This window comes from Phyllobates terribilis, unplaced genomic scaffold, assembly GCF_046119375.1.
Source record: "Phyllobates terribilis strain yellow unplaced genomic scaffold, ASM4611937v1 Scaffold_9__5_contigs__length_417890890, whole genome shotgun sequence".
In the NCBI taxonomy this organism is placed as follows: Eukaryota; Metazoa; Chordata; class Amphibia; order Anura; family Dendrobatidae; genus Phyllobates; species Phyllobates terribilis.
In genome coordinates this window covers 161,369,158-161,390,763 of record NW_027362769.1, presented here as the reverse complement: position 1 = coordinate 161,390,763, position 21,606 = coordinate 161,369,158, and positions in this window count along the sequence as shown.

Below are 21,606 nucleotides of genomic sequence, written 5' to 3'. Positions count from 1 at the left end.
GGTCGTATTTCTGTCCAGCCGCTACACTGATGCCTCCATCTTGTGCCAGTAATTACACTGGTTGCCCATTTTCTACAGGGTCCAATATAAACTCATCACTTTTACCCACAAAGCTCTCCACAGTTCTGCACCGCCTTATATCTCCTCTCTCATCTCTGTCTATCGCCCTACACGTGCCCTCCATTCTACAAATGACTAACATTCCCCATAATCCGAACCTCGCACCTCCGTCTCCAAGACTTCTCTCGTGCTGCACCAGTTCTCTGGAATGCTCTACCCCAGACGATCCGACTGATGCCTAGCCACCACGTCTTCAAGTGCGCTTTAAAAATTCATCTCTTTAAACAAGCCTACCACCTCAACTACTCAGTAAACTAACTTTCCCCAGTTTCCTCTTTATAAATATTATTCTGAATCTGCTCCCTAATATTCATCTGTTTCCACACCCTCCACGCACACGATAATTGCACTAGATACTTGATTATTGCACTTAAACATACTGGCTGATGACCGGATCATGCAGTCTTATATGAAAATCCCTACTTATTATAATTGCCTGACCTGAAATAACAAGCACTTTTCACCTATTGTGTCCCCCCATTTCCTAGTAGAATGTAAGCTTGCGAGCAGGGACCTCACTCCTAATGTAACTGTTTAAACTGAATTTATTGTATGTAAATGTATCCGCTTAATTGGAAAGTGCTGCGGAATATGTTGGCACTATATAAATAAAAAATATTATTATTAGTACTGTTGGATAAAATGTGTATAACGCGAGGGTCTTGCCACAGACACTTACACATGAACGTTGCCATGTGGGCCAAGCTGTAAAAAGGCAAATGTTCTGTGTCCCCAACAGTAGAAACAGTACCCATCCTCTCCTCACGCTGACTCGCCTCCTCCTCCACCTCCTCCTCTCCAGCCCATCCAGGCTGGACAGACATGAAGCTTGGGTTGGGTGTCCTCTCTGTAGCAGTCCCCTCGGTAGAACAGAATAACAAGTCCTCTCCCTCCTCATCTTCCTCCTCATCATCCAATGTTGCCTAAGAATATTGGCTAGGCTGGGTAGTATCACCCATTGGGAAATCTGGCTCCATTCCAACATGCTGGGCACTCAAAGCTTTCTCTTTGAGATTATGCAGTGATTGTTTCAAGAGACACAGCAGCGGGATGGTTATGCTGATAATAGCCTGATCACCGCTCACAAGGTTGGTGCAGTACTCAAAGTTCTCAAGAACCTCACAAATGTCAGCGATCCACACCCACTCGACAGTTGTTATGTGTGGTGGCTGACTCTCAGTTTGACCGGCATGCTGAAGCTGGTATTCAGTTACTGCCCTCTGCTGTTCACTAATCCTCGCCAACATATTATAGGTGGAGTTCCACCGCATGGGCAGGTCGCAAATGAGTCAGTGACTTGGCAAATTCAGGCACTTCTGTAGCGCTGTGAAAGCAGCAAAAGCAATAGAGGAATGGTGGAAATGGGCGCTAATATGGCGCACCTTCTCAAGTAGGTACAGCAAGTCACGGAAAATTTTCAGAAATTTCTAAACAACTAGGTTCAGCACGTGAGCCATGCATGGCACATGTACCAGCTTGCCGATCTTTAAAGCCATCACCAGTTTACACCCATTATCACAGACGACCAGACTGGGTTGAAGGTGCAGCATGGAGAGACACTGATTGGTCACTTGTTTTAAAGCTTGCCACAGCTCTGTTGCAGTGTGTGCTTTCTGACCTAAACAGATCAGCTTCAGCAGAGCGTCTTGCCACTTTGCCGTTGCGCTGCTGCACAGGTCCCAGCTTGGCAGTGATGGGGAGGGTAATTCAGCAGAGGATGAGGAGCAGGAGAAGGGGAGAGGGAAAGTGGAATATGAGGAGGTGGAAACCCTAACAAAATTTGGGCCCGCTATTCTTAGCGTGGGTGGGATGTGTGATGTTCCAGCTTGCGCCTTTGTCCCACCCTCCACCAGGTTTCCCCAGTGTGCCATGAAAGAAATGTATCGCCCCTGTACACAACAATTTGTCCAGGTGTCTGTTGTTAGGTGGACCTTCCGGGTTACGGTGTTGGTGAGAGCACGGTTCAGATTGTTTAACACATGCTTGTGTAACGCAGGGACGGCACACCGGGCAAAATAGTGGCGGCTGGGAACACTATCGTGGGGCAGCCACAGCCAAGAGATCACGGAAAGACTGTGCTCCCACAAGCCTAAACGGCAACATCTCCACAGCAAGCAATTTGGCAATGTGCGAGTTTAGTATTTGTGCCTGTGGGTGCTTGGCTGGCTATTTACGCTATATTTCCAAGCTCTCAGGCACGGACAATTGGACTCTTTGCTGGCACAAGGAAGTGGATGTGGTTGATGTTTTTTGTGTGTGAGCAACTGCAGCTTGTGGGCAGGAGGTATGAGCGCTTGCTTCCTGAACAGCAGATTCTGAAGGACATAGCCCAGGCAACATGGCATGAGTCTCCACCGAACCCAAAAGCACTACAGATACTGGCTGGGGATGAGCTCATGCAGCCTTTATCTATCCCTCATCCCCTCAAGATGGCTGTACCATCATTGTAAATAAGCCCCTGTCCTTTGTGTCACCCCCACCTCATTGTAGATCGTAAGCTCTTACGAGCAGCGTCGTCATTATTTTTGCTTTAATTATTGTATTATCTTTAGCTATGTTACTTATGACTGTTGAATATGAACCTCTGAATTGTAAAGCGCTGCAGAATAGGTTGGCGCTATGTAAATAAAGAGCATTATTATTATTATTGGTTTGACCCTCAGAAGCAGATTTGTTACCCTGATGTTCCGCCCACCTACTGGAGTGCTTGGCTGCCATGTGGTTTCGCATACTGGTGGTGCTCAGGTTGCCTTTGCCCTGGCCTCTGCTCAACTTGGTATGGTAGATGCTACAGACAACAATGTTTTTCTAAGAAGGATTTTCAGAAAACAAAATTCCACACAGCAGCTGAACGCCCCCTAACCCTGTCTTGGCGCACAGCGGGGGTGCTCTTGAACAGTTGACCCAGTTCTCACTCAGGGCAAACCACGACCCCTTGGTGCCTGTGTTGGTGCTACATATCCATCTTCCTCTGTGTTGTTGTCTTGGCTATGCGTGCAAACGGTCCAGGTTGGAGCAGTGGACTCATCATCGACCACCTCGCCTTCTATATCATCCTCCTTCCCTTGACATTGTAGGCTGACCTAATGGCAACTGTGTCTCATCATCATCAGCCTCCACCTCTTGAGACAGTAAATGACGTTCCTCCAAGTGGCATTTTTCTGGCCGTAGGTCCTAAAATACTTGAGCATCAACGCACACCACCTCCTCTTGTCCCTCTTAAATGCTGCACAGTGATAGGCCAGAGCCAACCAAACAGATCCTCGGAGTGGCCAAGCTTGGGGTCATATGTTTCCTGTGACTGATAATGGCGGGAGGAAGGAAAACCAGCTTCAGGATTGGAAGGGTCAGCCTTCTGTGTATCCACAGTAGACTGTGTGGTCGTGGAAGATTTATTGCTTCTTGACAAATGCGTAGAGACTAATGTTGAGCATTCCGATACTGAAATATCGGGTATCGGCCGATATTCGCAGTATCGGAATTCCGATACTTAATTCCGATACTTTTACAATATCGTATACCGGAATCGGAAGTTCCCATAATGCAATGAGCCAGTTTCATTTTATTCAGCCAATGAGGATCCTAAGAAGTGTGGGCACATCCTGTTAGGCATGTAGGCATCTTAACTAATGGCATGGCTGTGATTGGCTGCTGAAATGATGTCATGATGCACTATAAAAACCGCCGCCGCCATTTTGAGCTCACTCTGCTGTGAATTCAGTTAGGGATAGGACGCTGTTGTTCTGAGGGACAGTTTTAGCTACCTATTTGGTCTATTCTGCTTTACCCAAGCTACTTTATAAATCGCTGTGCCTTGCAGTGCTAGTGCACAGTTCTCTGTGCTGTTCACCGCTGTCTGCAAGGTCTCTGTGTGTGAGTGCAGCTCACCCTGTAGTGTGTGCTTCAGCCACGTCTGGTTGTAGTGCGCTCAGCGTGCGTCACTGCCTCACACATTGTCCTTTTTTGCTAATTGAACATATTTCCTGATTTCTCCTATTAGTGTGGTGGTTCCATCCGTATTCAGCTAAATTGGTTCCAAACACACTATATAGGAGTAGATAGAGAATTTTTTTTTTGTCTTGCCGCGCTAGTGCACAGTGCTCTGCATCTGCACTGTTCACGCCTGTCTGCAAGGTCTCTGTGTGTGAGTGCAGCTCACACTGTAGTGTGTGCTTCAGCCACATCTGGTTGCAGTGCGCTCAGCGTGCGTCACTGCCTCATACATTATCCTTTTTTGCTAATTGAACATTTTTCCTGATTTCTCCTATTAGTGTGGTGGTTCCATCCGTATTCAGCTACATTGGTTCCAAACACACTATATAGGAGTAGATAGAGGAGCCTATCTGCAGCATTGTGCCCTGCAGCCCCAGCCAGATTAGTATTAGCCTATTTTTTGTAGCCTCATCTATTGCATTGTAGGTTACCTTCCTACATTGTAATAGCTACAAAAAGTTTGTGATACTATCGGTATTACATCTTTGGGCACATCCAGTGTCTTTTTGTGACAAAAAAAGCCTAAATAAAGTTCACCAAACACTCCACTTTACAGTTGTGTAGGCCACATTAGCTCATATTAAAGTCTAGTCCACACTTTATAAAATTAGTGTTTCTTATACCTCTTAGCAGCTGTTCAGGAATAAGCACACTAAGCCCTTAGTACTTTTCTGCCTATCTTTATCAGTCTACCAAGATGAAGAAGGCAGGGAGTAAGGCATGTGGTCGCGGGCGTGGGCGTCGAGTTTGTGCAGGGAGAGGACGTGAGGATTCTGTGCCTGCTGCGGGCACCAGTGACTCAGCATCCGCCAGTTTTACCAGGGAACAGTCCTTTATGCGCAGCTTTGTAGGAGCTAGCCGTACCCCACTGCTGCGGGAGGACCAAATTGAAGCCGTTGTCGGATGGATGGCAGCTAACGCATCGAATTCAATTAGTTCCAGATCCTCTCAGGTCCTGAGCACTGAAGAGCACCCATCTGTCTCTTCACCACCTGCCAAATTGCCCCGGCTGTCAGAGAGCCCTGGACAGGAGCCATCTCTACTTCTGTTCTCTGAATCTCTTGGCTTGGAAAGAGGGGGCCAGCCAAGCAGAATTCGAGAATTTGAAGAAGAGGTAGTATGCAGTGATGCGCAACTGTTTTGTCTCTCTGAATCTGAAGAGGCGGATGGGCCAGTGCCTATGGTCAGCAGCACACCTCAGTACGCATCTGATGATGAGACTCAGGTGCCACTTTCTGGTGCGTACTGTGCTGTCGAGACTACCCAGAAGAAGCAGTTGTTTGAAGAGGGTGGTGTAGATGATGAGGTCCTTGACCCATCATGGCGTGAGGGACAGGAAGGTGGTGGGAGCAGCTCTGAGGAAGAGATTCCCCGAACGGCCCAAAAAGGAGGGAGAGGGAGGGGGCAGACTTGCTTGCCTGTAGCCTCCACTTCGGCACCCTTTAAGAGCATGGCTCTTCCAAAATCCAAAGCGGGCGCTCCCAAGACTTGCAGTGCCTGGTCCTTTTTTGACACAGTTGCAGATGACATTTGCTTTGTCAAATGCAAGCTGTGTAATCAGAAGGTGAAAAGAGGGAAAAGTGTCAGCAACCTCAATACCACAAATATGTGGAAACATGTGCGGACCAAGCACGTGGTGGAGTTACAAAAACACACTGAAGACCTAGGCCAACCTACAGCGCCACCTACCACCTCTTCAGCTCGTGTTGTAGCCTCTTCCTCCAGCTCACACACAGCTGGTTCGGCTTCCTCACAGGATCGCCATGGAAGTCTCTCTGGCACTGTTGTACAGAGACACAGTGTAATTCCACCCACAGCACCACTTTCCCTGTCATCCTTACACTCCCAGGCCAGTCTACAGCCATCGTTAGCACAGGCATAGGAGAAAAGGTGCCCATACTCGGCAAACCCCCCCCAAGCACAGGCTCTTAATGCTGGCATTGCTAAACTACTGGCCCTTGAAATGCTATCATTCAGGCTGGTGGAGACTGACACCTTCCGTAACTTTATGGCATTGGCAGTCCCACAATACAACGTGCCCAGCCGCTTTTATTTCTGCAGGCAAGCCGTCCCTGCCCTGCAACAGCATGTGGAGAGAAAAATTAAACATGCGCTACAAAACGCCATCAGTAGCAAGGTCCACCTGACCACCGATGCGTGGACCAGTAAGCATGGACAGGGACGATACCTTTTCCTCACTGCCCATTGGGTAAATGTTGTGGAGCCGGGTACAGATCTTGAGAGTGGCGCTGTACGTGTTCTGCCAACTTCAAGGATTGCAGGAATCCAGTCGGTACACATTGACTCCTCCTCATACTCCAGTTCCTCTGAATCAGCGCCGCAGGAGCCGTCACGGTCTACCTCCACATCGACCCGTGAACGGTTACCTGTTATGATGACCGATATGAGCACAGCCGTGGCCAAGCGTCAACAGGCCATATTAAAATTAATTTCTTTGGGGAATCGAAGCCACACAGCGCAGGAGCTCTGGAATGCCATGAAGCAGCAGAGCGACGTGTGGTTTGTGCCATCGAATCTCCAGCCAGGCATGGTAGTGTGTGACAATGGCCGAAATCTGGTGGCAGCTCAGGGCCTAGGCAACTTCACTCACATCCCATGTCTGGCACATGTGCTCAACGTGGTCGTGCAGAGTTTTTTGAGGGACTATCCGGATCTTGATGCACTGCTTCACAAGGTCCGCATAGAGTTCGCTCACTTGCGGCGTTCCAGCAACGCAAGATCACGCATTGCAGCTCTGCAGCGCCGATTACGTCTTCCGGAACATCGCATCATATGTGACCTCCCCACCAGCTGGAATTCAACGTTACATATGTTGGAGAGGTTGTGTGAGCAGCAGGCAGCAGTAATGGAGTACCAGCTGCAGCAGGCGCAAACAAGTAGCAGTGCGCGCCATTCACACTTCACCACCACTGAGTGGGCCTCTATGAAGGACATTTGCCATGTTTCGCGTGCCTTCGATTATTCCACGCAGATGGCAAGTGCAGATGATGCACTAGTCAGCATGACTATCCCCCTTATCTGCCTGCTTGAAAAAACACTGCAAGCACTAAGGGAGGAGGTTTTGGAAGAGGTGGAGGATGAGGAGTCACAAATGCCATCTGCTTCTCTATAGTCTGTGCAACGTGGTTCCTCACAAAGGCCTAGGCAGGGGACACTTTGTGAGGAGGATGAGGAGGAGTCAATGGAGGAGGAAGACATCTGTCCAGAGGAGGGAGGTACACAATGCTCTAGTAGTCAGTATCTAGAGCGAGGGTGGGCTGATGCAGAGCAGGCAGAGATCACGCCTCAAGCAGGGGACAGCGTTTCTTGGCCAGTTGGCAGTCTGCAGCACATGGTTGATTTCATGCTGCAGTGCCTGAGAAACGACTGCCACATCGCCCACATTCTCAACACGGCTGATTATTGGGTGTCCACCCTCCTAGATCCTCGCTACCGGGACAACTTACAAAGCCTCATACCACCGTTGAACCGGGAGCGTAAAATGCGGGAGTACCAAGACGCACTGGTGCATTCCATCATGCTCTCCATTCCAACCGAGAGCAGTGCTGCTAGTGCTTTACAAAGCAGCTCAGTGCGTCGAGGCAGTGGAGCAAGCTCTGCACAAAGAGGGAGCAGAAGCAGCGCCTCAGCACAAGGCAAGACCAGTATGGCCCAAATGTGGCAAAGTTTTGTGTCCCCGCTGCCACAAATGTCTACACCATCACAGACGGCTCCAGTCAGCAGGAGGCAACATTTCCGTCAGATGGTGACAGACTGCATGTCTCGCCCTCTCAGTGTACTCCTAGACGGCTCTTCTCCCTTCACGTTTTGGGTCTGTAAGCTGGATACATGGCCAGAGCTTAGCCAGTATGCATTGGAGGTGCTAGCTTGCCCTGCTGCTAGTGTATTATCGGAACACGTCTTTAGTGCCGTAGGTGGTGTACTAACAGACCGTCGCATGCGACTATCCTCCGATAACGTTGACCGGCTTACTTTTCTCAAAATGAACAAGGCCTGGATCTCTCATGAATTTGCCAGTCCTCTTCCAGAATAAATAATTGATTGGCAACAGTATCCAGGTCTCCTGTTGTGTTCATGTTTCTACCACCTGAACTGGAATCCCTGAGCTCCAACACCGCCAGTTGGCGCTCAGAAGTGCTGTCTGCACAGTCAACACTTGCTGCCGTGTTATTGGGGTTCAGTAACGTCAGCTGTTCCCCTGCTGTGCAGACAGCAATTTCTCTTGCTCTGTCCACATTCTCACTACTACAGATTTTAAAGTTGCTCCAATTACACCTCTGGCTCCTCTGTTTTCAGTATTATCCCTGAGCTCCAACACTGCCAGTTGGCGCTCAGAAGTGCTGTCTGCACAGTCAATGCTTGCTGCCGTGTTATTGGGGTTCAGTAACGTCACTGTTCCCCTGCTGTGCGGATGGCAATTTCTCCTGCTCTGTCCACATTCTCACTACTACAGATTTTAAAGTTGCTCCAATTACACCTCTGGCTCCTCTGTTTTCAGTATTATCCCTGAGCCCCAACACCGCCAGTTGGCGCTCAGAAGTGCTGTCTGCACAGTCAACGCTTGCTGCCGTGTTATTGGGGTTCAGTAACGTCAGCTGTTCCCCTGCTGTGCGGACGGCAATTTCTCCTGCTCTGTCCACATTCTCACTACTACAGATTTTAAAGTTGCTCCAATTACACCTCTGGCTCCTCTGTTTTCAGTATTATCCCTGAGCTCCAACACCGCCAGTTGGCGCTCAGAAGTGCTGTCTGCACAGTCAACACTTGCTGCCGTGTTATTGGGGTTCAGTAACGTCAGCTGTTCCCCTGCTGTGCGGACGGCAATTTCTCCTGCTTTGTCCACATCCACTGTACTACTGATTTAAAACTTGCTCCAATTACACCTCTGGCTCCTCTGTTTTTAGTATTTACCCTGGGCTCCAATACCGCTAGTTGCTGCTCAGAAGTGCCGTCTGCACAGTCAACGCTTGCTGCCGTGTTTTTGGGGTTCAGTAACGTTAGCTGATCCCCAGCTGTGTGTCCGGCAAATTCTCCTGCTTTGTCCACATCCATTGTACTACTGATTTAAATCTTGCTCCAATTACACCTCTGGCTCCTCTGTTTTTAGTATTTACCCTGGGCTCCAATACTGCTAGTTGCTGCTCAGAAGTGCCGTCTGCACAGTGAACGCTTGCTGCCGTGTTATTGGGGTTCAGTAACGTCAGCTGATCCCTAGCTGTGTGTCCGGCAAATTCTCCTGCTTTGTCCACATCCACTGTACTACTGATTTAAAACTTGCTTCAATTACACCTCTGGCTCCTCTGTTTTTAGTATTTACCCTGGGCTCCAATATTGCTAGTTGCTGCTCAGAAGTGCCGTCTGCACAGTCAACGCTTGCTGCCGTGTTATTGGGGTTCAGTAACGTCAGCTGTTCCCTTGCTGTGTGATCCAGCACCGCCTGCTGTTTCCCAGCAGTGTCTTTGGCACGGGTACTTCCTCCTGCCCAGCCTGGTTCCAGCACGCCAGCTGTTTCCGGGTAGTGTCAACGTCACTTTGCCTCCAATGCGTTGTCCTATCGTGTTGCGGTCGGGTTAGCCGACTATATGGTGCCTGCAGTTTAGGTGACTGCTATGTGGGGTGCGGGATCTGGCAATGAAGGCTGGTTCCATAGTGCCAATAAGACAAGCACCCCCTGTAGGACTGTGGGTTTCGGTAACTGCGGCCGGCTCGCGGCCTTGCAACTTTTTTTTACATGGGTACCTTCTGCTACCCATCCGGGTTCCAGTACAGTCAGCTGGTTCTCGGCAGTGCCTTTGGCTTAGGTGCCTCCTTCTCGGTATCCAAGTTCCACCAATGTCTGCTGGTCCTTGGTAGTGCTTTCTGGCACAGGTACCTCCTGCTTAGTAACCGAGTTCCAGTACCGTCAGCTGGTCCTCGGTAGTTCCATTGGCTCTTGTACCTTCTGCTACCCATCCAGGTTCCAGTACCGTCAGCTGGTCCTCGGTAATTCCATTTGCTCTTGTACCTTCTGCTACCCATCCAGGTTCCAGTACCATCAGCTGGTTCTCGGCAGTGCCATTGGCTTAGGTGCCTCCTTCTCGGTATCCAAGTTCCACCAACGTCTGCTGGTCCTTGGTAGTGCTTTCTGGCACAGGTACCTCCTGCTTAGTAACCGAGTTCCAGTACCGTCAGCTGGTCCTCGGTAGTTCCATTGGCTCTTATACCTTCTGCTACCCATCCGGGTTCCAGTACCGTTAGCTGGTCCTCGGTAATTCCATTTGCTCTTGTACCTTCAGCTACCCATCCGGGTTCAAGTACCGTCAGCTGGTTCTCGGCAGTGCCTTTGGCTTAGGTGCCTCCTTCTCGGTATCCAAGTTCCACCAAAGTCTGCTGGTCCTTGGTAGTGCTTTCTGGCACAGGTACCTCCTGCTTAGTAACCGAGGTCCAGTACCGTCAGCTGGTCCTCAGTAGTTCCATTGGCTCTTGTACCTTCTGCTTCCCATCCGGGTTCCAGTACCGTCAGCTGGTTCTCGGCAGTGTCTTTGGCACGGGTACTCCCTCCTGCCTAGCCTGGTTCCAGCATGCCAGCTGTTTCCGGGTAGTGTCAACGTCACTTTGCCTCCAATGCGTTGTCCTGTCGTGTTGCGGTCGGGTTAGCCGACTCTATGGTGCCTGCAGTTTAGGTGACTCCTATGTGGGCTGCGGGATCTGGCAATGAAGGCTGGTTCCATAGTGCCAATAAGACAAGCACCCCCTGTAGGACTGTGGGTTTCGGTAACTGCGGCCGGCTCACGGCCTTGCAACTTTTTTTTACATGGGTACCTTCTGCTACCCATCCGGTTTCCAGTACCGTCAGCTGGTTCTCGGCAGTGCCTTTGGATTAGGTGCCTCCTTCTCGGTATCCAAGTTCCACCAACGTCTGCTGGTCCTTGGTAGTGCTTTCTGGCACAGGTACCTCCTGCTTAGTAACTGAGTTCCAGTACTGTCAGCTTGTCCTCGGTAGTTCCATTGACTCTTGTACCTTCTGCTACCCATCCGGGCTCAAGTACCATCAGCTGGTTCTCGGCAGTTCCTCGTCCTTCTTGTACCTTCTGCTACATTTCCAATTTCAAGCTTTTTGAAATGGTTCTTGGTAATCACTCTGGATCTCCCTGACGAGGACCCTGAAGACGAGGACCCTGAAGACCACCCCGAAGAAGACGAGGACCCCGAAGACGAGGACCCTAAAGACGAGGACCCTGAAGACCAACCCGAAGAAGACGAGGACCCCGAAGACGACGACCCTGAAGACGATGACCCTGAAGACCACCCCGAAGAAGACGAGGACCCCGAAGACGAGGACCCCGAAGACGACGACCCTGAAGATGACGACCCTGAAGACCACCCCGAAGAAGACCAAGAAGATGACCCTGAAGAAGTTGACCAAGAGGACAAAGAAGAAGAAGACAACCACCAAGATACAGAAGAACAAGGGACAGAAAACCAAGAAGCAGAAGTACAAGAAGCTGCAGAACAAAAAGCGGAAGAACATTAAGCATAAGACTAAAAATCAGAGCAAAAGATAATATCTAAATTATAAGCAGAAGATGACTAAGCAGTGTATGGGGGTGAGACCGTTCCTCCTCTTGGTGCCCCTGGAAAAGACCTGCTGCTGCAGGCCAAACTGAACGCGGACAAATCCTGTTGTAAATCTTTTGTGACGGGCAGAACGAAAGGTGTAATGTTTAAACTTTTATAGATAACAACTACAGGAATGCCTGTCACAAATAAGAATATGATGTAGAAGAAGAATATGAAGAAGATGAAGAATTAGAATATGAAGAAGAATAATAGTTGAATAAGAAGAATATTAAGAATGTAAAAAAAAAAAGAATAATACGAAAAAGGTGAAGAAGAAGAAGATGAAGAAGGTGAAGAAGAAGTTGATGAAAAGATGCTGATGCTGAGGATGATGAAGGAGAAAGTGTGGGAGAAGTAAAAAAGAAGGTGAAGAACATGGAAGTAGTGAAACATAAATATCTGACAAAATATAAAAAAACTTAACATAGTCAATATTTTCGTAACTCAGAACGTCTTAAAAAAAATATTAATTCCTGCTATTCCATTTGATTGGGCTAAACCTCTATGCCTTTATTGTCTCCCCTACCTCCCCCAATACATTCTACATTATTCTTAGTTGTTCTCCTTCATGTAGAATTATCCTACAAGGAAAGAAAGGGTTTATTTTTATTCCGATATTTCTGTCCCATTGACTTGCATTGGTTTCCGGTATCGGAATCTGCGATATCCGATACTTTTTGGGTATCGGTCCGATCTAATCCGATCCGATATTTCCCGATATCGGAAGGTATCGCTCAACACTAGTAGAGACCTTGTCTGCTATCCAAGACAAAATCTGCTCTCACTCTTCTGGCTTCCACACACGTTTACGTTCCAGATCGGAACTTTTTCCTGGAACATAGTGGATGCATCAAGCTTCTTCTGACCTGACAGACTGAGTGCCTTCTCGCGCACCACTGACAACACCACTTCCACGTCCCTTAACAACAGGCTTTTTTTGGCATTTTGGGTTTTGTTGACAGATTTTCAGATGTTGATGGCACAAGCCAACCTAGCTGTCACAGGCACAGCCAAAATAGTGAGTCAACCATGACACAGCCCATAGAGCTATTTTTTACAAATCCTATGCACATTGTGCAGTGGACAAGTCTGGAATGTACAGAAGTCCTACCAAACTAATATTTGTCATTGGAGGCCCTTGTCACAGGTTGTGCCACATTGTGACTGAGATAGGGGATACATATTCAATTGAAATTTACACTGACTGTTGATGACTGACTGATGGCCCTCTGAAAACTTGAATTGAGGGTCACAACAACTACAGTACTCCATCGTAGATAATTGTCAAGGGAGGCCCTTGACATGGAATCTTCCTGCATCTATGACACAGACCCTGGAGTAATTTTTGGAAATACGAATTTCTAGTGGAGGGCATTTCAAAATGTATGTTACAGGGCCACTTGAGGGCTCTCACAAAACTCAGCTTTCCTGCCTACTGCAGGGTCTCTGAACATTTGAATTTAGGGCTGCAATATCACATGGTGGTGGAGGAGGAGGAGGATGAGGTTCAAGCCCAACGCTACAATGGGCACATTGTAAACTGCTATGGAATATGTATTCCACTATCTGAGTGTCAATGATGGATGGACCGCCCAAATGTCTAAGTAACAGATGTCCCTCCAAAATTCATGTTACAGAGCCACCTGAGGCCTCTCAGGTCAAAGATCAACATACCTACTGGTGCGTTCTAGCTGTGCTTGTAAAGTTCTGGGGAATAGCGAACTAAAAATGATGTATGACAGACGGACGTACAAAATGTATAAGTCAGGGACCTCCCAATTGTAAAAGGCGATTTTAAAAAAGCCACAACAGTGTGAGTGAACAAACGCTAAAAGGGATATATTTTGGTTTATCTGGTTTATTTAGCCTTATATACAAGTGATTACGCAGGAAAAACTGTTTCATAACCTTTTTGGCCTGTTAAATGCAATTTAGGTTAGGTTTGGTAGTTGTTCTTGTGTGTCTGTAACAGTGGCGTAATACTGCGGCAAACTTATTACCAGAAACCAAATGTGAGTCAGAAATGCATGCAGGCATATTTTCCAGGCTCTTCCCATTCTGTTTCATCACTTTCCCATCCATTTCAGCCTTTTCCTCAGGCCCCCAGACCTTTTTGTAGGGTTCTGGAGGCAAAAAATTACTTGCATTTCCCATTGACTTACATTGTACTTGCTATTCGGAATGAATATGCGATTATTACAAAGTACTCGTTACGAGTAGTGTTGAGCATTCCGATACCGAAATATCGGGCATCCACCGATATTTGCGGTATCGGAGTTCCGATACTGAGTTCCGATACTTTTAGAATATCGAATACCGGAATCGGAAGTTCCCATAATGCCTGCACTCTGCAGTGTCTCTGAAGGATGACAAGCTGGATGGCAGCGCTCAGCTTACTGTACTTGTCATTTAGTGTTAAAGGATTTATTAAAAAAAATAATAGTGTTTTCATGCACCGTCTCTTTAAAAAAGCCAGCCGGCAATTCAGCATCGGTACCCGACAATTTAGAATAGAAAGAATAGAGCATCACACATAGAATAGATACATAGAAACATGTCAGTCACATATATAAGAAGTACAGTGACAGTGTTGATTACTGTACTTGTCATTTAGTGTTAAAATAAAGGATTTATTAAAAAAAAAATTGGCATGGGGTTCCCCGTAATTTTAGTCTCTAGCGGAGGTTAAGCAGACGGCTGGGGCAGATGTTTGAAGCCTGGGAAGGGGGTAATACCCACGGAGCTTCCCAGGCTACTAATATCAGCCCCTAGCTGAATACCTAGCCTTTACTATTAAAATTGGGGACCCCCCAAAAAATGACGTGGGGTTCCCCCTATTTTAATAGCTAGCAAAGGCTAGGCAGACAGCTGGGGGATGATATTAACAGCCCAGGATGGGTGCCACGAATATTTGCCCCCTCCCAGGCTAGAAACACCAGCCGTCAGCCGCCCCAGAAATGGCGCATCCATAGGATGCGCCAATTCTGGCACTTAGCCTCGCTCTTCCCACTGCCCTGTAGCGGTGGCAGTGGGGTAATAGGGCTGGGGTTGAAGTCAGCTTATAATGCCAGCTGACATCAAGCCCAGGTTAGAAATGGAGAGGCGTCTATAAGACACCCCCATTACTAATCCCATAGTCAAAGTTAAAAAAAAACACAAACACCCAGAATAAAGTCCTTTAATTGAAATAAACACACAATTCTTTATTGTTCTAAATTAAACCATACTTACCATCACGCCCATTCCAGCTGAAGCCAATGTCTTCTGCAATAAAAGTAAAATAATAAAGCAACATCATCCTTACCTTTCCATGGTTCCCACGACAGCTTCAGCTCTGCTACATTGACATGACAGGGAGGGACCGAGCAGAGGGACCAGGTGCTACTCTGGGGACGACCTTGTAAGAGAGCAGGTGGCTCCCACGGGTCAGCAGACTATAACTGACCGGTATAGCGAATGGACACAACAGGCAGGCAAAAGTCACTGGACGGGTGGTCACGGCACGGGATGGCAGAGCAGGTTGAAGTCTCTAGGTAGCAGACAGGTGGTCACGGCAAGTGACAGCAGGAGCCTCCAGGTAGGCTGTCAGGCAGGTAACAGGCAAGTGCTCCCAGGTGAGCGGGCTAGCAGGCACGGCAGGTAGCAGGCAGGTAACTGGCAGGTGCTTCCTGGTAAGCAGGCGGACTTGCCCATAGACAGACTGGTGGGTAGAACGGAAGCCAGACTGTCGGGCTGTAGAGTAGTCAGACTGGTGGACTGGAACAGTAGTCAGGCTGGCAACTGGACTTGAGGGCTGAAGCAGAGGTAAGTATACTGTGCATCAACTTTTGCTCCGGCACCTCCATTTTGGAGGAGGTGCATTATATATGGGAGGACCCTCGGCTATTGGCCAGGGACTTCTTAGGACGGCGCGCGCGGCCCCTTTAAGAGAGTGGGAGTGCGCGCGCACCCTAAGCACAGTGCCCGGGAAGCTGCGTGCACCGGTAGCAACAGGAAGAGGAGCGCAGTAGGATGCTACGCGGGGAGCGGGGAGGTGAGAAGGACGGTGTCTCTGCCTGGTAGGGGGCAGAGACGCCGATGCTACAGAATCACCGGTGATACTTCTATGTACATTTGTGCAGGAACGGAGCACTAGCAGTTGCTAGCATCTTCTCTGCTGCCCTTGGAGTGCAGTTGGTGTTACTCCTCTGGTGTCTGCTCAAGCTAAGTTTATCCCCTTTGTTTGTCTACCTTGTGGTCTTTAGTTTGTAGTGGGGCCTTTCCAGTGCTCACCCCTCCCCCTCCCTTTCTAGGGTCAAGCTCTAGGGTCATCCAGGGCTTAAGGTCCTGCTCGTCGATAGGTGTGGAACCTTTATAGGGATGGTAAGGTAGGCAGGGTGATATTAGATCAGCCTATGGGTCTCCATTTCCCCTTTCCCTAGTGTTTGGGTTTCCCCCCCCTCTTCCCTTCGTGTTGCACTTAGTCTTTCCTACACCTTGTGTAACAGTCACAATATTTCAATCTATACAAATGTCACATGTTGATGTGGCAAAAAAAAAACCAAAAAAACAAAAACAAAAATGCCACATTTGAGACTTCCTTTCATGTGAATGGTGGTCATTCCAAGACTAAAAATCTCAGGTGATCAAACATTTATCACCTGTGTAAGTTGTTTGTTTAATCTATCCCTTCATTGAAGCATAGCTTCATTAAATAATTATGTACATACTCCTATCCCTGCCTCCAGTACCAGACTGAATCTTGACCCCATGGCAGTGCCATTAATGGTATAGCACAAAAAGATCCTAGTTACTTACTGGTAACGGGATTTTACAGAGCCCATGACAGCACCACCTGAGGGAGGGCATCCGCCCACCAAGGACAGGAACCTACTGAATAAAATGGCGGTACCTCTCTTCCGCATCAATTTTTGTTTCAGAGCATGAGAGGGCCTCCGAAAAATAGGTTAGTACACAACTACCACCAAAACATTTCTTTATAAAAACACCCTTAGAAGTGCACACCATAAGTGATAGAGGGGAGGGAATTAATAGGGTGCTGACATGGGCTCTGTAAAATCCTGTTACCAGTAAGTAACTAGGATCTTTTCCCCTTCTCCCATGACAGCATCACCTGAGAAATTTAGAGAGATCAGACACCAGAGGGAGGGATCACAGCTTGTAACACCTTCCTCCCAAAGGACAGATCAGTAGAAGAGGAAAGGTCAAGACTGTAATGCTTGTACAAATTAGAGGGGGATGACCAAGTCGCCGCCTTACATATGATGTCAATGGGCACATCCGCCTTCTCAGCCCAGGAAGCAGCTACCGCCCTGGTGGAGTGGGCCTTCAGGTTATCTGGAACTGGCAGATTGCTAGAAGAGTACGCTAAACCAATGGTGTCCATGACCCACCTAGCTACGGTCCCCCTTGTAACCTTAAGCCCTTTCCTAGCCCCCTGAAATGAGATGAATAAGGTGTCACTCTTCCTCCAGGCCTTGGTCACCTCCAAATACTGGACTAATGCCCTCTTTACATCTAAAGTGTGAAGCCTTTGTTCCTCAGAATCTCTAGGATGATGATAGAAGGAAGGGAGAGTAATTACTTGTGTCCTATGGAATTTAGAGGCTACTTTTGGAAGATAGGCCGGGTCTGGTCTTAAGGTTACTCTATCCATACACACTTGAGTGAGCGGATGGTTTACGGACAGCGCGTGCAGATCACTAACCCTACGAGCTGACGTTAGAGCTACCAGCATGACTGTTTTCAAGGTGAGAATTTACTCCGAAACCTTCTCTAAGGGCTCAAAGGGAGGCTTGGTTAGCGCCTCTAGAACCAGATTAAGGTCCCAAGGAGGCATTCTTGGAGTAGGAATGGGTCTAGATCTACTGCAAGATTTAATGAATCTGATGATCCACCTATTTGCTGCCAAGTCACAATTATATAGTGCCCCTAGAGCTGTTACTTGTACCTTAAGGGTACTGGTGGCTAACCCCATGCTTAAGCCCTTCTGAGGGAATTCCAGGATGGCCCCAATAGGAACCCTCCCTTTGTCGGACTGACCCGAGGTAGACAGAAATTTAGCCCAGGTTTTGCCATAGATCCTAGTAGTCACCGGCTTCCTACTCGCCAGTAGAGTAGCAACTAGACCTGGAGAAAACCCCTTCTGTGTTAGTAGTGACCTTTCAAAATCCAGGTCATCAAATGCAGACCCGATCTTTGGGGATTGAAGACTGGGCCCTGCCTGAGGAGATGTGGGGTATCCGGAAGGACCCATGGTTCCACTTGGGACATTCTCTTCATCCAAGTGAAACATGGTCTCTTGGGCCAAAACGGGGCGATTAATATAACCCTTGCCTGTTTTTCTCGGATCTTCCTCAGGATAGTAGGAATCAGCATTAGAGGGGGAAAGGCATAGGCCAGGGTAAAGTTCCAGGGAATTTGCAGAGCGTCCACCGCAAAAGGCTTCTCCTTTGGATTCAGGGAGCAAAAGATTTTGGTTTTCTGATTGCGTTAGTTTGCAAACAGATCTATCTGAGGTTGTCCCCATAGGCCGACAATCTGCTGGAATACTGCTGGATTCAATTCCCATTCTTCTTGTTTCAATATGTGCCGACTTAGAAAATCGGCTCTTACGTTCTCTTCTCCTCTTATATGCAGCGCCGAGATTGTGAATAGATGACTCTCCACAAAATGAAGGATCTGATCTGTCACTAACATCAGAGGAAGGGATCTTGTTCCCCCCTGATGATTGATATAGGCAACTGTCGTTCGGTTGTCATACATTATCCGGATGTGTTGACCCCGAAGAAGAGAACTGAACTCTACTACCGTGTTTCTGACTGCCAACAGCTCCCTAATGTTGGAGGAGAGACCCGTCTCGCTGTCTGACCAGAGGCCCTGTATTGAACGATCTCTCAGGTGAGCTCCCCAGCCTTCTGCGCTTGCATCTGTCGTAATTGTATCTGACACCTGGAAAGACCAAGGAACCTGTCTGTGGTAGTGAGTAACCATATAAATCAGTAACTCATTATGTCCAGGAATACGAGCATATGTAATACCAACATAGTCTACCTGTAACATAACACAGAAAATGGCAGAAAATAGTGGAGCTCTCAAGACAATGTCTCAACATATCATGTCTCAGCACACAGGAACCTTAATACATTTACACTGATTATGGTGAGCATTTAACCTTATATATATATTAATGGAACGACCTCACAAAATAAAATGTTGGTTCTTGCTCTCTGGCTTAAAGACAGCTCCATGTGGTGGGGCATCCAAAACTTTTCAGCCTCCAGCAACTCACAGCACACCGCTCCCAACTCGTTTCATTGCCTCAGCTAATCATCAGGGGAGTAGAGGGTGTCGTACAGTATAGAAGCTGGCATCAATCGCTCAGCCTATCCATTAGACAGCGCCAATATCAAGCAAGTAAGTCCTCCTTTTGAATATACCCGCGCTGACACGCGAGCATGTCACTTCCGGTTCCGGCGAACTGACGTCCGGTATGAGGAACGCAGGTGCCGGCCGTGACACGCAAACGTCACATCCGGTGCGCGCGTCCCACAGGAAACTGGCGCGCAGACCAGGAAACAACGAGTAGGGGGAATGGACACAGTGTGCCCATACGTAGCACACTGCGGTGGGTGGTAACGAAAACCCCCCACCCAAAATCACCCCAGCCAGGAGGAGTGTCCGAATAAAAGCATTATAGGAGACTACTCCGGGCACATACCATATGCTGCGCAGTATAGAATAACCACGCATAGCATACCCCAATGGTCAATGGACCGGAGATACTTCATAGGTCAAATCAGACCAGTGGTACTGAGGCAAAAGCAAAACAAGCACACATAAAGCCCAAAAAGAGGGGAAAGTTGAGGCCAAACAATTTAGAAGAGTGGGATACAAGATGTCATCGTACCCAATAGAGAAATTGCATTTCTCAGGGTCATGGATGGATTGCTGATTACTCTTGAGATTGGGGAACTGATCTTCAATTTCTTGTCCTCTGGCAGAAGACAAGTCTGGTTTTCTGAGTCTAAAATGAGACCCCAAAAGGACTGAACCTTTTTTGGTTCTAGTCTCGATTTTTCTAATTTTAATATCCATCGCAGGCCATTTAGACTGGCCATGACTTCCGCCAGAGCCAGTGCACAGAGTTGTTTTGATCTGCCCACCACTAAAAAATCGTCCAGGTAAGGGATGACTAGGATATCCTTCTCCCTTAGATGTGCTGTGACTTCCAGGATAATCTTTGTGAAAACCCTTGGAGCCATGGAGATGCCAAAGGAAGAGCTGCAAACTGAAAATGCTTTATGTGCTTGCCGAACTGTACAGCTACCCTCAGAAACTGTTGGTGTGCAGGAAAGATTGGGACGTGGTAGTAAGCATCCTTCAAATCGAGGACACACATGTAACACTCCGGAAACAACATCTTTATGGCCAATTTTATTGACTCCATCTTGAATGGTCTGTAAATTAAATGGTCGTTCAGCTTCTTCAAGTTGACTATGGTTCTAAAGGAGCCTTCCGGTTTCTTTATTAGGAAGAGAGTTGAGTAAAACCCTCTCCCTTGCCCGTGTACTGGTGTTTCTACTAGAACCCCCTTCACAACCAGACCGAGTACTTCCTGCTGCAGGGCCATCTGTTCTCTTAGGCCTCTGGGTCTGAAATCCTGACGGTGTCTCTGGGAATGGTTTTGAACTCTAACTTCAGTCCCCTCCCGATTATCCCTAAAATCCAGGTGCTGGACGATACCTTTTCCCATGCGGGAAGGAAGTGGGACAACCTTCTTCCTACCTAGGGAGGCCCATCACTTAGGGACTTTTTTATTCTCGGAGGATGGACCCCCAAACATGAAGCCTCTGTTATTCGGCTTCCTGTCTCTCCAACTACTTTGGTCTCTGGAAAATTTGCTCCGATTATATTTCCTCTTCCGAAAGGAGCTCTTATATCGGGGAACAGATACAGTAGGAAACCCATGTTTCTTGTCCGCGGCCTTATCCAGGATGTCATCTAAGGCCTTTCCGAAAAGGAAGTCTCCTTCACATGGGATTGAGCAGAGTTTTGATTTTGACTGCACATCCCCTGGCCAACTCTTGCGCCATAATGCCCTACGGGCTGCATTAGAAAGGTTTGCTGACCTGGCCACGCGACCCCGTGCATGCGCAGCCCGGACTTCCGGTGCGCTACGTCACAGGGCGCGACCTGCACGTGCACAGACCCGGAAGGCCTGCCGGAGTGCCCAGCCACGGATCTCCGTGCGTGCGCAGTCCCAGCCGCAGGACCCGGTGCACGCGGGAGAGAACCCCGGAAGGCGCCCCCCGCACGCAGACCCAGACCCAGGCAGCAGCAATGGTCCCATCTGCTGCGTCTTCATGGCCTCCAGGCCGCATCGATCCCAGGATCCACGCTCCAGACCCCACGATCAGGTAGGCGAGGCACCACTTAGAGAGGCTCCCATCAAGGACAGGAACCAAAACTGATGCGGAAGAGAGGTACCTGTCCTTGGTGGGTGGATACCCTCTCTCAGGTGGTGCTGTCATGGGAGAAGGGGAAAAAAGGGTATAAGGCCCTGGCTTCCCATTCTGCCTTCTCTTCAGGTCCAGAAGAATGAAGCATCATCGTATTTGAAGTTTAAAGAATTATTTTATTAGGACAACCCCTTTCAATATGATCTATTAGGAGTTATATAATGAGGTTCCCATACTCCTAACCCTCTTTCATAAACTAGAGTGGAGCTCTCCTAGGTAAACATGGTTCCTATTCTGACAAACTCATCAAAGAAGGGGTTATCTTCGTGAGACAACTCCTTTCAAAATGGGTAAACCTACTGCAATACAGTAGTAAATGGCAGCCTGGCAGCCAATAAAATGAATGTTATTC